The 18,683-nt window shown below is 38.6% G+C and overlaps 1 long non-coding RNA gene across 1 annotated transcript; it reads right to left on the reverse strand.

The window, feature by feature from the left end:
* Positions 1 to 365: 365 nt before the first annotated feature.
* Positions 366 to 2,851, reverse strand: LOC140936540 (uncharacterized). Its single transcript, XR_012165394.1, has 3 exons — positions 2,743 to 2,851; positions 2,522 to 2,637; positions 366 to 459 (listed from the first exon to the last, which is right to left on the reverse strand). It is a non-coding gene; the product is annotated as an uncharacterized lncRNA (long non-coding RNA).
* Positions 2,852 to 18,683: the final 15,832 nt, after the last annotated feature.

Consider the following 18,683-nt stretch of genomic DNA (forward strand, 5'->3'; position numbering starts at 1 on the left):
AACAGGATTTAAATTCACAACTTAATGAAATCTTCATTACAAACCAGTGTTACAGTTTTCATATTAAGGATCAAGGTATTGTACAAATAAAACTCAGGCAGCTGCTACAGCACAAAAGTAAAAGCCCTGAAGCAGATAAAGGGAATGAAAGCAATCATGATAAAAATGAAACAATATAGAAGGTACCTGAAAATGAAGACACCTGAATGTTGTGCTTTTCAACAGCAGTTTCTTGGCCCTCCTTCATTTTCACTATTATTCTGCTGCTTAAATTCTCAGGGTCATAATTTGCCAATTCGGCAAATACATTCATCAAGTGAACCAACTTTTTACAAAAATGAACCCAATGATGACAACAACTCTTCGGTATTTCTAAGTTCGCAGTGAAGGGCGCAGAGATTAATAGACGATAAATCCTCTTTAAGAAGGAACTCTAAGTCATCACGGATGGCTTTGAAACTAGAAAAAGAAGATTAATTATTCTGTTAGTTGTGGGGGATATCTCCCCTGAAGTGGTACTTAACAGTTTTATAGATTTCAAACTCAAGTATTTTACTCGACAGGTTTTCAGTCTTTTATGACAGTGCCCCTACAACATTGACACAGCTACAGTACAGGAAGACTGTGGTACCTTATTATGGGAAAATAATATGTGCTCTCTAGGAGAACAAGACAAGGATAATTGCCAACATTTTATAGACAGGGGCATTAAACACCATGTTTTTCCAAAAAAAGCTTTTTGCTTCCTTTTCCATGCAGTGGAACTTCCCCTTTTACAAAAGGCAAGGCTTAATTTACAAAATATTATTGCTAAAATGAGGTCTATATAAAAAGTGAGTCTTTTATAGAAAACATACTTATTAAGCTATAAATGCTGGGATGACGAGATTCACTCACTATACCAGGGAATTTAATTTTTTGAATAGAGGTTAATCGTATTGAGATAACCTTAATGTTTTGAATGCCTTTTATAATTAGAAGTTACTGTGAATTCAAAATGACAACTACAAATGCTGAAATTCATGAATAATCAAGGGCTGCATGCGCCAACAAGTATCATCAGAGAATTCTTAGTAAACCAAAACTATAACTAAATTATCGTAGTTACTAAAACAAGGAATGACCTACAATGACCTACAATGACCTACAATGATCTACAATGACCTACAATGATCTACAATGATCTACAATGACCTACAATGATCTACAATGATCTACAATGACCTACAATGAGCTACTATGACCGAACTTGTAATCCCTGTAATGAGCTAAAATGAAGATTTTAGAAAAAGACAAAAAAAAAAAGATCAGGGGATGTGTGTCGTAGTTACTAAAACAAGGAACAACCTACAATGACCTACAATGACCTTCGATGATCTACAATGATCTACAATGATCTACGATGAGCTACTACAAGCTACAATGAGCTACTACGAGCTAAAATGAGTTAAAATAAGCCCTACAATGAGCTACAAAATGACAGACATTTTTAAAGGGCAAAACAAAAATTGTGCCTGATCTCAGGTAACTTGAGAAAGTTGAAAATAGATTATTGCAATCGCGTTGTTACCGGTATAGCATTATTATACCCTGTATTGACGGAAGTCATGCAGGCACTCCCTTAGTATGGGCCGCTGAGCAGGATATGGATTTTACTACTTAGCGTTACAAACAGAGCATCCTGTTGGACCGAAAGCCATTTAAAGGGTCTTATGATGTCTTATACAGGCCAGGGTACTTGAAAGAAAATGAATAATTTTTCTTTTGAACAGGGTCAGAATCTGAAGGCCTCCTTTGTTCATCTCTACCCTTACGTCCCTTGAAGATCCCCTAGGATCGACTGTTGGGGTGACTGTGTTTGTTCAATTTGTTTGAAAAAAAGACAAGACAAAATAAAACTAATGCGAAAGGTTGCAAGGGATGGTTTGGACAAAAGTCACAGTATCATCATCATACATGTATTATTACACTGTAAATTTATCTCCAAGCGTAATAATTAGAGATGCTGTCATCGTTAAATGGCTGTCATGCAGTAGACTAAACGCGTTACGTTTACGCACCCATGTCCCCGGCCTGATCTTCTTTTTTTTGTTGTCTTTTTCTAAAATCTTCATTTTAGCTCATTACAGGGAGTTCGGTCATAGTAGCTCATTGTAGGTCATTGTAGATCATTGTAGATCATTGTAGGTCATTGTAGGTCATTGTAGGTCATTGTAGATCATTGTAGGTCATTGTAGGTCATTGTAGATCATTGTAGGTCATTGTAGGTCATTCCTTGTTTTAGTAACTACGACTAAATTATTGGCCTTGGACATGCTAAAGTGTTTCAAACAAACTGTATGTGGACCAAGATCGCAACATCCCATAAAAATAGTCATTATTCATAGCTAGTTTTTTCTAAGAAATTTACCCAGCACAGCTGAAAATCTAATAGTACTATATTAGTAAGTTGGTCATTGGTAAGGTCAAAACCTTCATGGTAGAATTTGTTGACTCAGAGATTTTGAATATATCCACATACCCTCAATGCTTTGCAGATAAAGCAACACTCTACTTCAGTTCCTCGTTTCCCAAGCTTAAGGTTCGCTTTCCCTATTTGTTCCAGCAAAAAATAGAGGGCCTTCAGGTCAAGTATAACTGTAGATATAAATTTTTGAAAAGAGTGGTCAATGTACATGCAGGCATTTGGATTGAAAATTATGGTACTAAAAAATATCTTATTAATTATTATGTGAAACTTACCTTTAAATCTCACAGCATAATGCACTCCATCCACTGTGATTCCATTCTTCTTTAGTGCATCCTTTTTTTTGTTGACATTAACAATCAGCTTTTTTAGGTCTTTTTCCTGATAATAATCAAAAGTAAAGTTACCAGTAAACTGAAGTTTTTACTAAAATGAAAAAAAAAAAGGAAAATTAAATACCATATGCATACTGCTAGTCTAGTCTGCCGGGAGATAGTTCTTAAGACTTGAAAACATATAAAGGTCGGGTTTGAGTGGCCCACTAATAAATTAAGACCTTTGCGGTAAATTAATTTTCAAAAATGATCGTTTACTGGGGCCTTTAGGCCTCATATGATAAATTTGTTGTAAATCCACAAATTATTTCAGCTTGCATGTATAACTGGTCGACAACCAAAAATTCCACAGTCTAAAAGGTACAATACAAATTTTCACTAACAAAACTAGTTATTTTGGAAACAAATAACTATTTGACTAATGATTCAAATTTAAATACAACATACCTGTCTTCCTTACAATTAGCAATAGCTAAAGGGCACACTGATTTGTAGCTCTGATTACACACGAATGGTGTGTCTTTGGGGGCCACACCCATTAGGACCTGACTGCGCCCCACAAATGAAAGGAAACAAAAAAAGGCACTTCAAAAATTTAAACACCACTTCATGACCTAGAGTTCAAAGTGTTTGGTTATGTTTACCCTGCCACTTTGATGTTACCCCCCCTCAAACTTAATACAGACACCTGTATTTAACGGATTTGTCGCAACAAAAAGCACATGTATTTTCTCTAAAATTTACTCCCTAATACAGACAACAATAATATGGACAACAAGTTTTAAACTCCCATATATTATATACCCTGCTTTACATTATTACTGCACTGTCTATGACTAAATATCTTTCAAGTGAAAATTATGGATACGGAACAGTAAATGTTTAAGAATACTGACGAAAAAGACTATTTCAGTCCAAGACTACACCCATCATGATAAAAGATCACAGGGTTTCGTTAGGATGAACTTGTTTCAGTTACAGTTAAGAAATAATTTGGACACTATTGTATGTCCCTTGGTGTCATAATTTTTAACCCAATTTCACTGTTGATTTTGTTTCTATGTTTTTCGTTCTTAAGTGCAACATAGTTGTTGCAAAATACAATAAAGAAATCTGGAAATAAGTTACACTGTATTTAGTAAAGATTGCGTTCTCACCTGCAAATGGCCTACCATCAAGCTTGAGGCTTAGGTCAATTATTTCTTTCCGCACACCCTGTAATCTCAACTCCCTGATAATCCGTGTTAGGGCACTTTCAAGAGAAACTTCATAACCAGGAAAATCTTGTATTTGGGTGATGTCAAAGAGGCTTCAAACTTTATCAAACACCACAGACTGAAGTGCCTTTACGTTGCGTTTGGAAAGCACGATCGGAGTGTCTGATGAGTTCTAAAAGAGAAGAAAAAAAGATCAAAGGTACTGACACAGTACCCCTGCCTCACCCCACAGAAACAGCCAATTTTTCTTACACCCCTCAGAAATATTCCAAAGATTAAAGGTGCCATCACAGTCAATCCCCTCCGAAACGACTCTCAGCCCCCCCCCCCCCCCCCCCCGCATTGAGCGCCTGACCCCAAAGCTCGTTCGTTACCATGGAAAGGGGGTCTCCTGGTGTGAGCAATAAAATCGGGCCTCTAGCTTATGATGAATTAAGTTAAGAGTTACAGGAGGTACAAGGGTGTCGAGCAAAAACTGCGATTTCTGCAATTTCTGCAATTCCTCCAAAAATTGAGAAAAATTGGAGAAATCACAGTTTTTGCTAAGATTAATTAAGTCAAGTGGTACAGGAGGTAGAAGGGTGTCCAGCAAAAACTGCGACTTCTGCAATTTCTGCAATTCCTCCAAAAATTGTGAAAAATTGGAGAACTCGCAGTTTTTGCTAAGATTAATTAAGTCAAGTGGTACAGGAGGTAGAAGGGTGTCCAGCAAAAACTGCGACTTCTGCAATTTCTGCGATTTTGCCAAAAATTGTGAAAAATTGGAGAAAACGCTGTTTTTGCTAAAATTAAGTAAGTCAAGTGTTACAGGAGGTAGAAGGGTGTCCAGCAAACACAGCGACTTCTGCAATTTCTACGATTTCTCCAAAAATTGCAAAAAAGTGGGAGAAATCACAGTTTTTGCTAAAATGAATAAAGTCAACTGGAGGTAGAAGGGTGTCCAACAAAAACTGCAGTTTCTCCAAGAATTGCGAAAAATTGGAGAAATTGCAGTTTTTGCTAAAATTAATTATGACAAGTGTTAGAGGAGGTACAAGGGTGCCCAGCAAAAACTGTGATTTCTTCAATTTCTCCAAAAATTGCAAAAAATTGGAGAAATCGCATTTTTTGCTAAAATTAATTAAGTCAACTGTTACAGGAGGTAGAAGGGTGCCCAGCAAAAACTGGGATTTCTACAATTTTCGGGATTTCTCAAAAAAATTGTGAAACATAAGGAATAATTGCAATGATCCATGGTAAGCATTCTGTCTTTTTTGTTATCATCCAAGCACAAAGGTTGACTGGTTTTTGTCAATGAGGTATTAGGGAAATACTTGTTACTGTATGATTCAACCTTGCATCCTCTATTCATTGTTGACTAATCCTGACTAATCCCATACGAATTCCAGTATCCCTAAAAAATTTTGCTCACAAAATCTGCTCTTTAGCATTGTAGACCATTATTTCCTTCTTCTCGGAGTTCACAATAAGCTTTGCCTCTCTTTTTCCTTTACCAAGTTGCTTTCTATACCCACCACATTCTTGGAACTGGTCGTAGAGATACGATAATCTTCTCAGGTTTGAAAATGTTATAGTCACTGAACCTGGTTTATCTACCCCAAATCTTGTCAGACCAAGAATCTCCTTGTTCCAGAGATCAAACACCTCATGAGGCATGGGAAGGTCAAAGCAAATCATTCACGGATGCACTATGCTCATTTTTGGACTAAGACGGTGAATAATTGCGGTCTTTGCGCGATCCATGCTTCGTTAAAGCATAGGACATAATCTCGCCGATCCTGTAGTAATTGGTGCGCTCGCGAAGCGCGCCAAAATTCTCTTTCACAACTGACTCAGCCAGCTTATTCAGTTCGTGGAATGTCTTGCCTAAATCCTTTAGGGTATGTGCGTTCCAAATTCCCCGCTGAAATTTTGATTTCTCTCGCTTCAGTGCATCTTTTATGGAAATTTAGTTCACCTTCGGTAGCTGCACATTGATCCGCCATCTTGAATTTTGCAAAACTAAACCCGAGGTCCCGCTCGGCCAAAATGAAAGTTGATAATCGACGCTGTTCAAAGGAGTTTTAACCGACGTATTTTTAATGCTGTCTTTTTCAGGGTACAAAAATAGTCTCATTTAGTCTTGTACCCCTAAGAAGGCAGCATTGCCGAAACGTCGGTTAAAACTCTTTTGAACTGCGTCGATTTTACAATTTTCAAATTAACATTAAGTAGCTACGTTGGGTAGGGAATTTAATATTTTTTTCTTCGCAAAGTGAAAGTTGGCCACATTCCAAGCGTTGCAAATTTATTTTAAAATGGACTACGTACGTGAAAGTGTGCTGCTACAGCGGTGAGCAGTCCGTTAGTCGCCAAAAATTTTAATAAAATTGCAATGGTTGCTTCGTATTCAACAGCTTTGTTGGGATTTGTGGAATAAAGAACGAAGTATATTACATGTATAGTGTTGTTGTTTGGGTCCATGAGCATTAAAGAACATCTATTACATGTAGATTCGCCCGACATTGATATTTCCTTAGTTGAACTTAAGAAAAAATTGCAAAAAGTGTTCACGTTTAAATCCAAAAACCTGTTCGAATCCTGTAATTCTTGACCAGTTCTCATTTGTATTACATATATATATTACATATAGCGATATTTGCTAGCTTCTTAGCTTTTCCTCGACTTCTCTCGTCCAAATAACGTATCCCTTGTTAATTTGCACAAGCGACCCGAGGCTTTTGCCCGTTACTATGTGACGTCATACTGGCAGGCGGAGTGGGACAAGAAACTTAGGTGGAAAACAATAGAGTTACCTTCCCTCCCTGGTCACACCATTTGACGTCAGGGCTAGGGAGCGCAAAGACTGCCCGTAGAGCAACCTCGAAATCCTGGGAAAACGGAGAACAAAACTATAAAAATAAGAAAATAAAGCAAAAGAAGGTGGGATCCCCTTATCTTTCGTTGACCCAAGCTCTGACCAATGACCAAAATAAAGACGCTGAGAAGGCCCCCCAGGGTCAACGAAGAAATGAGGCAATAACCTGAAAAAGATTGAGACGCTAATAACTCGGGAAATCTTTATTGTAACCATTAAATAAGGATAATTAAGAAAAAATACAAAGAAAAAACGCGTCCCATGGCCTTACAACACTTACATCATTTGCTAACGCCTAGAGTTTCCGCGGCCGCATCCGCGGCCACAAGCCCTAGCGAAATGCCCTGGTAGGCCACATCTACAGCAATTAACCGGACTGTGTACATAAGGGCGTTGGCGCCTAAACTGGCGGGTACTGTTACGACCTTAAAATCCAGGCTCTTGACGTTGGATAGTCTTGAGAAGTGCAAAGGAATCCTTTGCAATTTGGGTCTAACCGCATCGCCTATTTTTATAGGCCCATGAGCGGTCTTTTATGAGCAGAGGGGGAGAGGGCATTAGATCCTACTTTCAATTGATCCAAAATGGCCGCGTAATAGTCCGCCTTTTCGTGGGTAGAGGACCTGGTTGCTCGAACCAGGGCCTTGACGTAAGCAGAGGCCTCCTTAGGTCATACACAGTTTCCGGCTTCTGAAGAGCGTTGCGAACAGAAGTAAGAGCAGCGGTGACAACGTCAACGCCTTGTTTTTTCCTTCAAAGCTAAATGGTCCCGGATCCTATATGACCAAAACCGGCTCCCGGAGCCGAACAGTCTCAGACCGCAAACACAATAATATTTCGTTCCAAAGAAAAGAAAACCGGCTCCTGGAGGCGAACCAACAAAAATTCGTCCCAAACAAAGAACAGGCCCCCAGAGCCAAACGGTCCCGGACGTATACACTAATACTTGGTTTTGAACAAAAACCCAGGTCCCAGAGCCGAACGGTCTTGGACCGTATACCCCAAACTATTTTTTCCGAAACAAAACTGGCTCCCCGAGACGAGCGGTCCCGGACCGCAGACACAAACAAAAATATTTCCTTCCAAACAAAATCGTCTACCGGAGCCGAATGGAACACAAACAAGGCAAAACAAAAAGGACCAACTAAAATGAAATACGTGTACGAACAACACTAACAAAAGGAGGCAAATGAAAAACCAAAATTATGCCCTAGGGACACGTGGAACGTTGAATATGCTAAACAAGGTAGTAGCAAAACTTGCAAGACAACCAAATAACCCAAACGTTGGAGAAAGACACGTAACGCGTGGTAGAACTGGTAACTAAAGCTTAGAACGAGCAAAATGCACCAGACGCTGGTCCTGCGAGAGGTTCTGCTGGAGGGTCTGGGTTAGCAGGCGGTTCTGCCGAAACCGGTGGCAAAGGTGGTAATTCTCCCGCTGTTTCCATCATGTAGTCAAGGGAAGACGGTTTGACGTTAGCTGAAAGTGCGAGGAATCGAAGGTGGGCGGGTTTTGGTTGACAAGCCGTTACAAGCGTACCCGGATAAGTCGTCTCGGCGGTCGGAGCTGTGACACAATGAGATCAAAGCCACTTGGTGTATTATAATTATAAGGGGAGCCTGCAGTGCACTGATACGTCCCTAAGCACGGCGGAGTATTTTACTGGTCGTTTCACGATGCGTTAATTAATTATTTAGTGAGAATATTGCAAGTTCTAAATGTTGTTGCACCTCTCTTTGTCTCTCTCTTGCACCAGTAATACCATATCTTCTAGGTACGAGGCCATCCCTGCAATGTAGTATCTCGCGTTCTTCCATAATCTTGTCCTAGTCCAAAAAAAAGTTCCTACTATCGCTTTTACCCTCTTCACCTCATCCACATACCATTTTTCTTTCTCCTTTAACTCCAACTTCTGCCCTTCATCCTTGCAGGCCACACAAGTGCCACATAATTCAAAACAGTCCTTTTTTTTTCTAATCGTACAATTCATATATTAACTTAGATATCCTAGCATATAGTCCATCTATCTGTAACAAATCCTTTCTCAAGGTAGAGGTAATCAATCGTTTTCGTTACACTTTTTCCAGCCACATTTGTGTAGGGCCGAAAAGGCATTTTGGCCGTTAGTCACTCAATGCTGACTTGCGTTAGCAAAGCTCGTGGAAAGAACGCTTTTCTAACGTTACTTTTTTAAAAAAAGATCTAGCGCAATCAAACAATCGCGTTGCCAACTTTGCAACGTTAGCAGTTCAAGTAACAAAGGAAAGAAGAGGTAAAAAATCTGCTTACAATACAAGGCAATGTAATATAATTTCCATATTTTCATGGAAACCATGTATCCAAGTGTACTTACTCAATGCTTTGAAGTGTGAAATTCGAAATGGCTAGCCCCTACAGAACTCCTGTGACAGAAAGCGCTATGGCCCCAAAGTGTATGGTACCAGATTATTGTAGTAAGCAAAAAGCACCTTCAAACAACATAATGACACGTATGCTCATCCAAATAGTACAATAATGGCGTCGAAACGTGTGGAAATAGACCTCTGTCTCCGAAGCCCGCCAGTTCTCCCTTTTGCTATATATTTTGTGCTTTTGACTTCCCCTCCCTTGACCTATTTCCTTGATTGCCTTCTGAGCTCCTGATGAGACAAGGTTTTCAACTTTTTGTTAACTTAAGGCGCTGATGAGCTCATCATATCTTATTATCTTAGAGTCCAAGATATGTTAATAGTAGTAGATATATAAAATGGTTGGCGCCCTGCATTTTACAGTTGTCCCAGAGGATGAAATAGAAATTAAAGGTGCTCTGGCTGCAATGGAAATAGAAAAAAGAAGATGTAAGATACAAAGAGAACAGCAGGATTTGACACGATGTTAAGACAAATCACGAAGTCTGTTCTGATTAGTAAAATCAGGGAAGATAATCTAATGAACCCAAAAAGTGAATGGAACTACTTCTGCATCCGAAGGACTGTTGTAACCCAATGGCCTCATTACTACTTGAGGTTATTTTTCATGCATTGCTAAGTAGTTTATGTTATTTTGAATACTGTGAGGATCAACTGAAGAGGTCGTTAGGCGAAACAAGTTTTTGTGAATCGCCATATAAATGTAATTGTGTGTTGAAAAGTGGAAAAAAATTAAGTTTTTTTCTCTTGTTTACTAAAACACTTCACAGAAAGGCCCAAAAAATTAAAGATGCAGTCATCGAAGCTAAGCGGGTGGCTGCTCAGCTATAACTTATTATGACTGGGCAGCTTGACCGCTTAGCTGAAGCTAATGAGTAGCAGGAAAACCATCCAGGCAAATAAAAGTAAAAAACAGATAAAATTTGTTAATAATTTGTATACATGTACTTTCAATGAAAAGGAAAAGTTTTGTTTTAAGAAAATGTAATAAAATTTAACATGTTTATGAAACAGAAAAGAGTACAAAGCAGTTACAACCTCTTAATAAAAAACTATGTATATACAGTCAATGAAAAAAGAAAAATAATTCTTCAGAAATTTTTCCTATTGTGTATAGTCTCTTTTCGCTCCGTATTTTCCTCTCCATCTCCATCACCCTCCATTTCTTTAACTGACTTTCTTCATGGAGCAATTGCAATCTACTACTCTTGACTAGGTCAAAGTAACATCCCTTCTCTAAGTAGCACTTCCTGCATCATGCATTGTATCATTTTTCCCACCATCTTGTAAGGATTTCCTAATAAGGAAGCACCTACATTTATATCAATCAATAATATAAATAAATGTATTAAAGACCCTTTACCCCTTATAGTTAAATATAAGATAAAAAATAATTCCTAAAAGAAAGAAAATGCAGTCGGAGCACTCTATCAAATGAAATCACACAATACATTGTTAATCTTAAAATCTAAGGCTGAAGGGCGCGCCCACTTAATTGCTTATTTTTAAACATATTAAAACAATGACAAGGCTATAAACAGCGGATGGATGAAGACATTTGAATAACAGGACCTAAAGAAACAAGACCAAACATAAGCATAGAAAAGCAGATGCATGTTTCTACTGAAACGTTGTAACCAGATTATTAGCACTGGAGCAAAAAGGTCAAACTAGCAGAATGGCTGTGTTGGAGGAGCAATGTCTAAATATATTATAAAAATGAAATTGGCATGAATAATAATAATAATAATAATAATAATAATAATTATTATTATTATTATTACCTATAATAAAAGGCACCTATGCGGTTTTTTGAACTATTGCTATGGTCACTGAACTATTGTGTCCTCACTGAGCTTGCACCTACCGGAAAATTACCACAAAACCGCATCAACAGGAAAATGAAACGAGACTAGCGGGCCGCGAAGCATGATGGATTTGAACAGTGATACTTAATATGACTAAGTGTAAGATAGAGAAAAGGTCTAAGTAAAATAAAGTGCAGAGATGGAGATGATTTGGGCAGACACCTCCCTTCACTCCCACTCTCCACTCCCCTAGTACATAAACCTAATAGACATGGGCACCGATACTTGTGTTGTTTTCTGAACTCTATTTTTGAACTATGGTGTCCTCATTGAACCACACTAAGAAATCTCCACTGCATTAGTGCCTAAACGTGATAAACATGCATCGATACTTGTGTTGTTTTCTAAACTCATGTAGTTATCTTTGAACTATGGTGTCTTCTTTGAGCTACAGTAAGAGCTTCGCGACTTCCAGGAAGTAGTGACCTTTGCGAAACGAAAGAGAACGTGCTCTAATGTACGTGCTTCAGTACATATTTTCAGGTCTTTCAGCGCCGTTTCTATAATGCATCCATAAGCAATTGCTATCATTTCAGATTTTTGAACTATGATTTTTTGCTAACATGTGGAGTTATATCTTTCCCAAATGAGGAAATAAGTTATGCCTTACAGATTTTTAACCGTACACCCGACGTAAAATAAAAACTGAGGTCCTCTCGCAGTTTTTGTCGCACAACAAAATAATGTGCTCGCAAAGCCGTTTTACAGAACGTCAAACTTTTTAAACTATAATTATGGAGCGGATAAAATATAACCAGTCAATTCGCGTAAGTGTCAACTTTCCTATGTTCCCTGAATCCCTCCCTTCCTCCACTAGCCCTTACAAAACACAGCTGACCTTGCTTTTCTGGTTCCGCACCGCTCTACCTATTACGTAATTAAGTCTTGAAAATCTTTCTTTGATCGTGCATGGTCCACTTTTAAAAAGTCACAATCCCGGGTATTCTGCAACTCGTGTTGTAGTTTTAAGGTGCCTCTGCATTTACCCTAGAAGGGTCCCTTTATCGTGCTTAAATAGTGCCTAAAAGACAAAGACACAGTGGTGGAAATAATAGTAAACGTACAATAATCTAGACTTAATGTACGGTTACTAATATGGATCGTGGATGAACAATTTTTGCATTTAAAAGTTACCTTTTAACGCTAAAGATTCAGGTGAAACTTTGTTTATGGTCATAATCTAGAACTGTCCACCGCCCGCCCCCGCTTTTTATTGTAGCTCAGAGCTCAGCGACTTTGGAACTTAAGTATTACAGTTAGTTACTATTGCTTTCTAGCTAAAGCTGAAAGACAAACAGGAAAAACAATCTTCATAAATTGCTGTCTAGATTAAGCCATTAGGTAATGGTTGCAAAAGACAAATTCATTGGACAACTCAATTTAGTTGGATCGTTTTCTTCTCAAATCTTTCTTTATTATTGTTTTCATGAAATGGGATTTTGTTGAATCTGTCCTTTAAAAGCTTTTCCTAGTTTTGATTAATCATTAAAATAGCACAAACCATAGACTTGTGCTGATTACAGAAATGAATCTTGTTGGTCGTTATGTAAATCTAAAATTAAACGTTAGCTTGCCGGAGGGTGAAAACTAATGGGAGTAGGTGCGTGTAAAATAGTGTCTAAAGCATAGTTCCGTTTCCTCCAAAAAAAACTTATAGTTTCCCATGCACGCATATAAAGTTACCAGTGCATACCGAGGTCAGTACTATAGCAATAAGCAACTACGATAAGAACTAAAATACAATGATGAGGGTTTTTTGGACTGATTGTTATTAACCTTATTCTTGCAGGTGGCTGTACAGAAACAAAATTGAACAGCTTCCACCTGGGATATTTTCCAATCTATCTAAGCTGCAATCTTTGTAAGTTTGTATTTTTTGTATTGTCTGCTGTCTATTATCAAGACTACAACACTAGTATGCGCAGGAAGCCACGTATATAAGTTTCCGTACGGGTAACCTTCACTTCGCAGCTAGCATACAAGGTACATAAAGCCAGATGGTTACACCAGCTGTGCAACACGAACAGATGTGGGTAGTACACCTTACAAAGTCTTCTATTATTTACCAATTAGGAATAACAAGGAGAAAAATATTATTTTGCTAAGCCTCAAATTGAGCGAAATAGCACAGTTAAACTTTTAGTTGCTTTTAGTTCCTTCTACTCGGCCACATGTAAAATACCCTTCTTCGTTGCTGTTGAAATATTATAATATTGGAGCTACTGGAGCAGGAGACTAGAAAGTGCACATGAATCCTGTTACTAGTAAAGATTTTGCCTATTATAGTTTGAAAACTAATATAAACGTCTTTTACACTCCACACGAATAAAAGAGATGGAGACTAACCGAAAAATATCATTCGAGATGAATTTTAACAAATATTTTGATGGCGTTTCAACCTAAGGGATGATGATTTACCTTTGGCCAATGCAAACGCACACGTCGCTTGTGTGATTCCTTCTACTGGCTACAACGAAACCATTGAAAATATTAGTGACAGCAATGTTAATTTACAATAAAAATTACCAAGAAAATGGGATACATTTGAGACTTTTGCAAACCAGCCGGCCCTACTAAATCGACTAACACAAGCCCATGTTTAATGAATAGCTAATCGGTACCACATAAGTCCAGAATTTTCCAGCATCCCCGCCTGTTTTAAGGTATCAGCCACCCTTAAAATTGCCATTTTTCCATATTTGAGGTTTCAACGTTTTCAAATAGGTATGCTTGAGAGCTTTCTTTTAAAAAAAGAAATCAGAAGAAAATATTATTTCTGTCGAAAGATATCGGGGGTAAAAGATTTTTTTCGTTAATTATCTTAATTGATCGTTGACAAGATCTGTCATACCCGTGTCATGTATCAGTTACCGAGTGTGTGCTTCGACACAACACGTGCGAATTGTCTTCGGGTTGTTTATAGCCTTTAGTATTATTCTCCGTGGATATTTAGCGTTTGCTTCGGTAAAAATGCCGCCAAAAAAAAAAGAAAAGGTCGTGTCCGTTTTCGTCATCGAAACCCAGAGCGAAAAAGAAATCGAAGAGCGAGTTTGACAAAGAATGGGCCGCAAAATTGGCAGAGAGCGATAAGGGCTCATTTTATCAGCAAGAGAAGTGGCTCGAGGAGTTGGATATTCAGAAAAGCAAAAATGCTGCAGTTACTGAGAGTGCAAGCTTCTCCAAAATCCAGCTTGAAGAACCAGATGAAGAAAGCCAATTAAGCTCATCGACCCCATCTGCTGACGGAACTTGGAAAACAATAAGCGGTCGAGCTATCGTATCGAGCGAAACTAGACGAGTCTGTATCTTGTCGATTTTGCCAGGGAAGAGTTCAAGTCATGGAAAATGTAGCGACTAAGCATGGACTTGGTTCTACCTGGAGATTCCAGTGCGAGAATGAAAGCTGTCCGTCGCACAAGACAAATTCTGTTTTTAATTCTTCCGAGAAGAGCAGAGCGTTTGAAATAAACCGGGCCTCAGTTCTTGGCCTTGGAGCAATCGGTGGCGGACATTCGGCGGCTTCAAAGTTTTTTAGTTTCCTTGGCCTGGCGCTAATCAACAAAAATGCCTGGGCGGATCATACAAAAAAGATCGAAGGAGAGGCAAAACTTTTGCTCGAGAAAGAATTAAACCGTGCTGCTGGTGGTGTAAAAGAGTGGAAGTTTTCCAACGGAGAATTAAACTGTTCACTTGCTTGCCGCGAAAGTTTGTTCCTGTTACATCTTACCTGTCAAAATCCTATTGTTAGAGAAAATTGATCCCTCTTTGATATCAATCAGAATAAACATTTAGGTGTTATAATCTCATTCCAGGTAGGATGCCGCCAAAAATGTATTTTCTATTTTATCTCTGAACGCAAATTTTGTCGGTCGACTCGTACGTTTTGAACTCCAAGTCGGCAGCCTTTCAATCAATTTGGCTAAAATTTGGCCAGAGTGATGCCATATATCTTTTCTACAAAACCGTGTCTGCGAATTTTAATACTCCTTTTCATTTTAAAGCTAGAGCTTTTTTTCCACAGGGAGTGTTGACTAATTGCCTTCCCCAACTTCATTTGCTAATAAAAGAAAAACAAACCCACTTGTCAAAAATCTGAGACACGGTTTTTTAGTGGAACGTGTGGAATTGTTTTCTTCCTTTTGTTTCCGGCGGGAGTGGAACATCATTTATAGAGACGTGTACTTTTACACAAAGCGTTCCAATTTCGAAACACATTTAAGTAAATCGTTTTTGTTATTTCAAATCTATAATCTGGAATTATTAACCTTTTAAAAAATATATGGTTTGTAGGGGTTTTTATAAAAACAAGTAACGCTACAGCGATCCTCGCGCGGACTGTCCTGAAGGGTGGCTGATACCTTAACTTGGAAGTCAGCTGCCCTGTTTCCTGTCCATATCGAGAAGATTTTAACAAAGGATAAGGTCTACACGTAACGGATTAAAACAGCAAAGAATATGCTTTGGAACGGTAGCAACAGTTTTCTTTTCGAAACGAATTAAAACAGTTACAAACAGGTAGAACCTATCGCAGTTTGAATAACAGCAGAATCAGGACCACCTCATTATGTCGTCTTTACTTGAGGGCTTACGACATTGCACATCACGCGCAATTTGTTCAAACTGTAACCGTCAGCCGCCGGGCACTTTTGCGCGCAAGGAAATACTTCACAGTAATCCGTGTGTCCAAGTGTTATGTTTGTCTTTAAGGAACGGCAGTGGGAAGTTTGTCTTTATAAGTTCGGTTCTTTTCACCGAAGAAGGAGACATAGAACAAAATAAGGAAACTAAATGAAAGCTAAACTATTAACAGCACCGTGTTATTTAAATATTTCTATGTTAGTAAAGGTAAAATGTGTCAATCAATTAATTAATGTTTATTAGTATTTTACAAGAACCTAAAGGGATGTTAGAGAAGTTGGCCTAAGCCAAACACAACACAAAAACAACAACATACAGACAACCAAACAAAAAAACAAAACAAAACAAAAACCAAACCAAAAACAAAATCAACAACAAAAAAAACTCCAAAACACACACAAATAAAACAGTCAGAGTTTTACAACCATGATATCCCGCCCGGATACAGCACTAACTGATTTTACAAGCAACGTAAAAGGATACCTGTGGCACAAGTGCAATGCTCTTCTACCGGAAATCAAAGCATGAGGCAATGGTCTGAAAGAACTGGCGCACAGAGGGCAGTTTCTGGGAAGGACATGGCTGCCATATACCAGAATAGCCCAGCTTATGGATTCAATGTAAGCTTTTTCGTTAGTTCAATAACTACAGAACAGTTCAATAACCACACCAATGTAGTTAAATAACCACACATTAGTCCATTGAGCATAAACTACGTGTAGCTGCGGGACAAATAGCCACAAATAGGTTCGATTTTTTTAAATATAAATTTGTAGCATTTAGGATGTAGTAAATACTCATTTAGCAGCGTTACAAGAACTAAGTTGAGAAATAGCTATGGTACATTGTTGTTAAGTTCTAGTGAGCTCACTAATGTTAACAGGAACATACACTGATGGTAATTTAAGGTTATAGTCTGTTAAGAAGGTCTGTCATTCTCATCAGAGGCATAGTGAAATATTCCGGGCTATTCTGGTAGACGGTAACCATGTCCTTCTTAGAAACTGCCCGCTGTGCGCTAGTTCTGTCAGGAAATTGTTTTTCACTTTGCATTCCTGTAGAAGGCCATTGTACTTGTGCGACAAGTGTTCCTGGAAAGGATGCTTGTAAATTCACTAAGGGGTGTTTCCTTGCGGGATATCATGGATGTAATACTGATTGATTTTTTTTGTAACGTGTGTTAATCAACCTCCAAAGACAATATCATAATGTGGATTTATTTTACCAAACTGCAATTAATCAATTATAACATCTTTCCATTTTTCTTGTAAAAGCCTTCTTGTACAAAGCAAATTCTTTAATTTTGTGTTTACTTGCCAGAAATAAAAAAAGGAGATGAATAAAGGCAGGCCTGCCCCTGCTCTCCTTAATACTTTCTCTACGGTGTAAACTTCATTATCATCCTTACTGAAAACCATAGGAAATACGAAAAGAACACCAAAATTATTTCGTAACTTTGGAAGGGAAAAGCGTGCCCAAAAAAAGTTCCATCGCCACACCAGCTTTTTCTGTCAACTTATGCACTTTAGGTATCAGATTCAACCTAGGCAATATATAATCATCCAGATTGGCCCCTAAATTAAAGCTAGGGAAATCTTCTCTTGTTAAATGCCGCACAAAAAAGAAAGCCTGCATGTTCTCCTTTGCTAAATTTACATCCTCTACACTTTCAAACCTTTGATAAAAATCAGTCGTTAAGTGTCTGTAATACTCCTGCTTGTGCCCTGACTTAGTATTCAAAGACCAACCAGGCTTTTTATCGTTCTCTCGTAACACATAATTGTCATCCCTAGACTATTCTCACTGAATAATTAATTGACGCATCGTGAAACGACTAGTAAAATACCCTGCCGTGCTTAAGGACGCATCAGTGCACTGCAGGCTCCCCTCAGAAATATAATACACTACGTGGCTTTGATTTCACTGTGTCACAGCTCCGACCGCCGAGACGACTTATGAAGGTTCGCACCACCCTCCTCCCCTAGTGTTGGTTGACAACCCCTCATATCTCGCGATCTATTCTTGCCGCCTACTTCTTTCCGCAAAAATCCGCGGATCTCTCTCCCATAACTTAGTTTTACGATGTGTTAAGTGGTAAACAGTGAGGATGTAGTACTATGTTGAGCATTGAGCAGGCAGGAGGAGACCCGAGAAAGACTAAGTTGAGGACAAATGTAAAATTGAAAACTTAGCACTTAACACATCGTGAAACTAAGTTATTGGAGAAAGATCCGCTTCTTGCCATTCCCTGAGGCAGTCTGCTATAACCTAGGTCTCCGTCCTTCCCCAAAAAGCACATCGACCTTATAATTTCAATACCCGACACTCAACACCCAATACTCCATAACTCAATAAAGACTCAGTTATTAACCAACAACAAGTTAATTTCCAATAGAAATGACATAAATAATCACCGTAGTGTACTAGAATGAATGTCCCTAAGTCATGAAAGATACAATTCAACTATACGAAATTATCTGGTCAAAGAGTTGCAGGGCGGGCGGAGAGCCTGCAGAAGTGAGACTGAGTGTAACCCGTTCTATCAACTGCAAAGAGGTAGAAGCACTGGAGCGGCGCGTGTAGTACAAGGCAATTTCTTTGGTCCGCCAACCCACGTACTGGGCAATCTGCTCCGAAGTACAACCCAAACCCTTAAGGGTGAAGGGTCTCTCCGTCATTAATGCCAGCGGCCTTAAGATACTTTTTGAGTCTTGCAGATACGGCTGACCCTCTAAACGGACGATGTGACACATACTTTTTATGTTCCGAGGATCTAAAGAGTTTCTCACTCAGAAGAGGGAAACCTAACACCCCACATGCGGCAATATAATAGTTCAGCCAAAAAACCAGGCAGACAAATACATTTGGTATACCGCGTAACAGAGCAAAA

The sequence above is a fragment of the Porites lutea genome, chromosome 1, assembly GCF_958299795.1.
Source record: "Porites lutea chromosome 1, jaPorLute2.1, whole genome shotgun sequence".
In the NCBI taxonomy this organism is placed as follows: Eukaryota; Metazoa; Cnidaria; class Anthozoa; order Scleractinia; family Poritidae; genus Porites; species Porites lutea.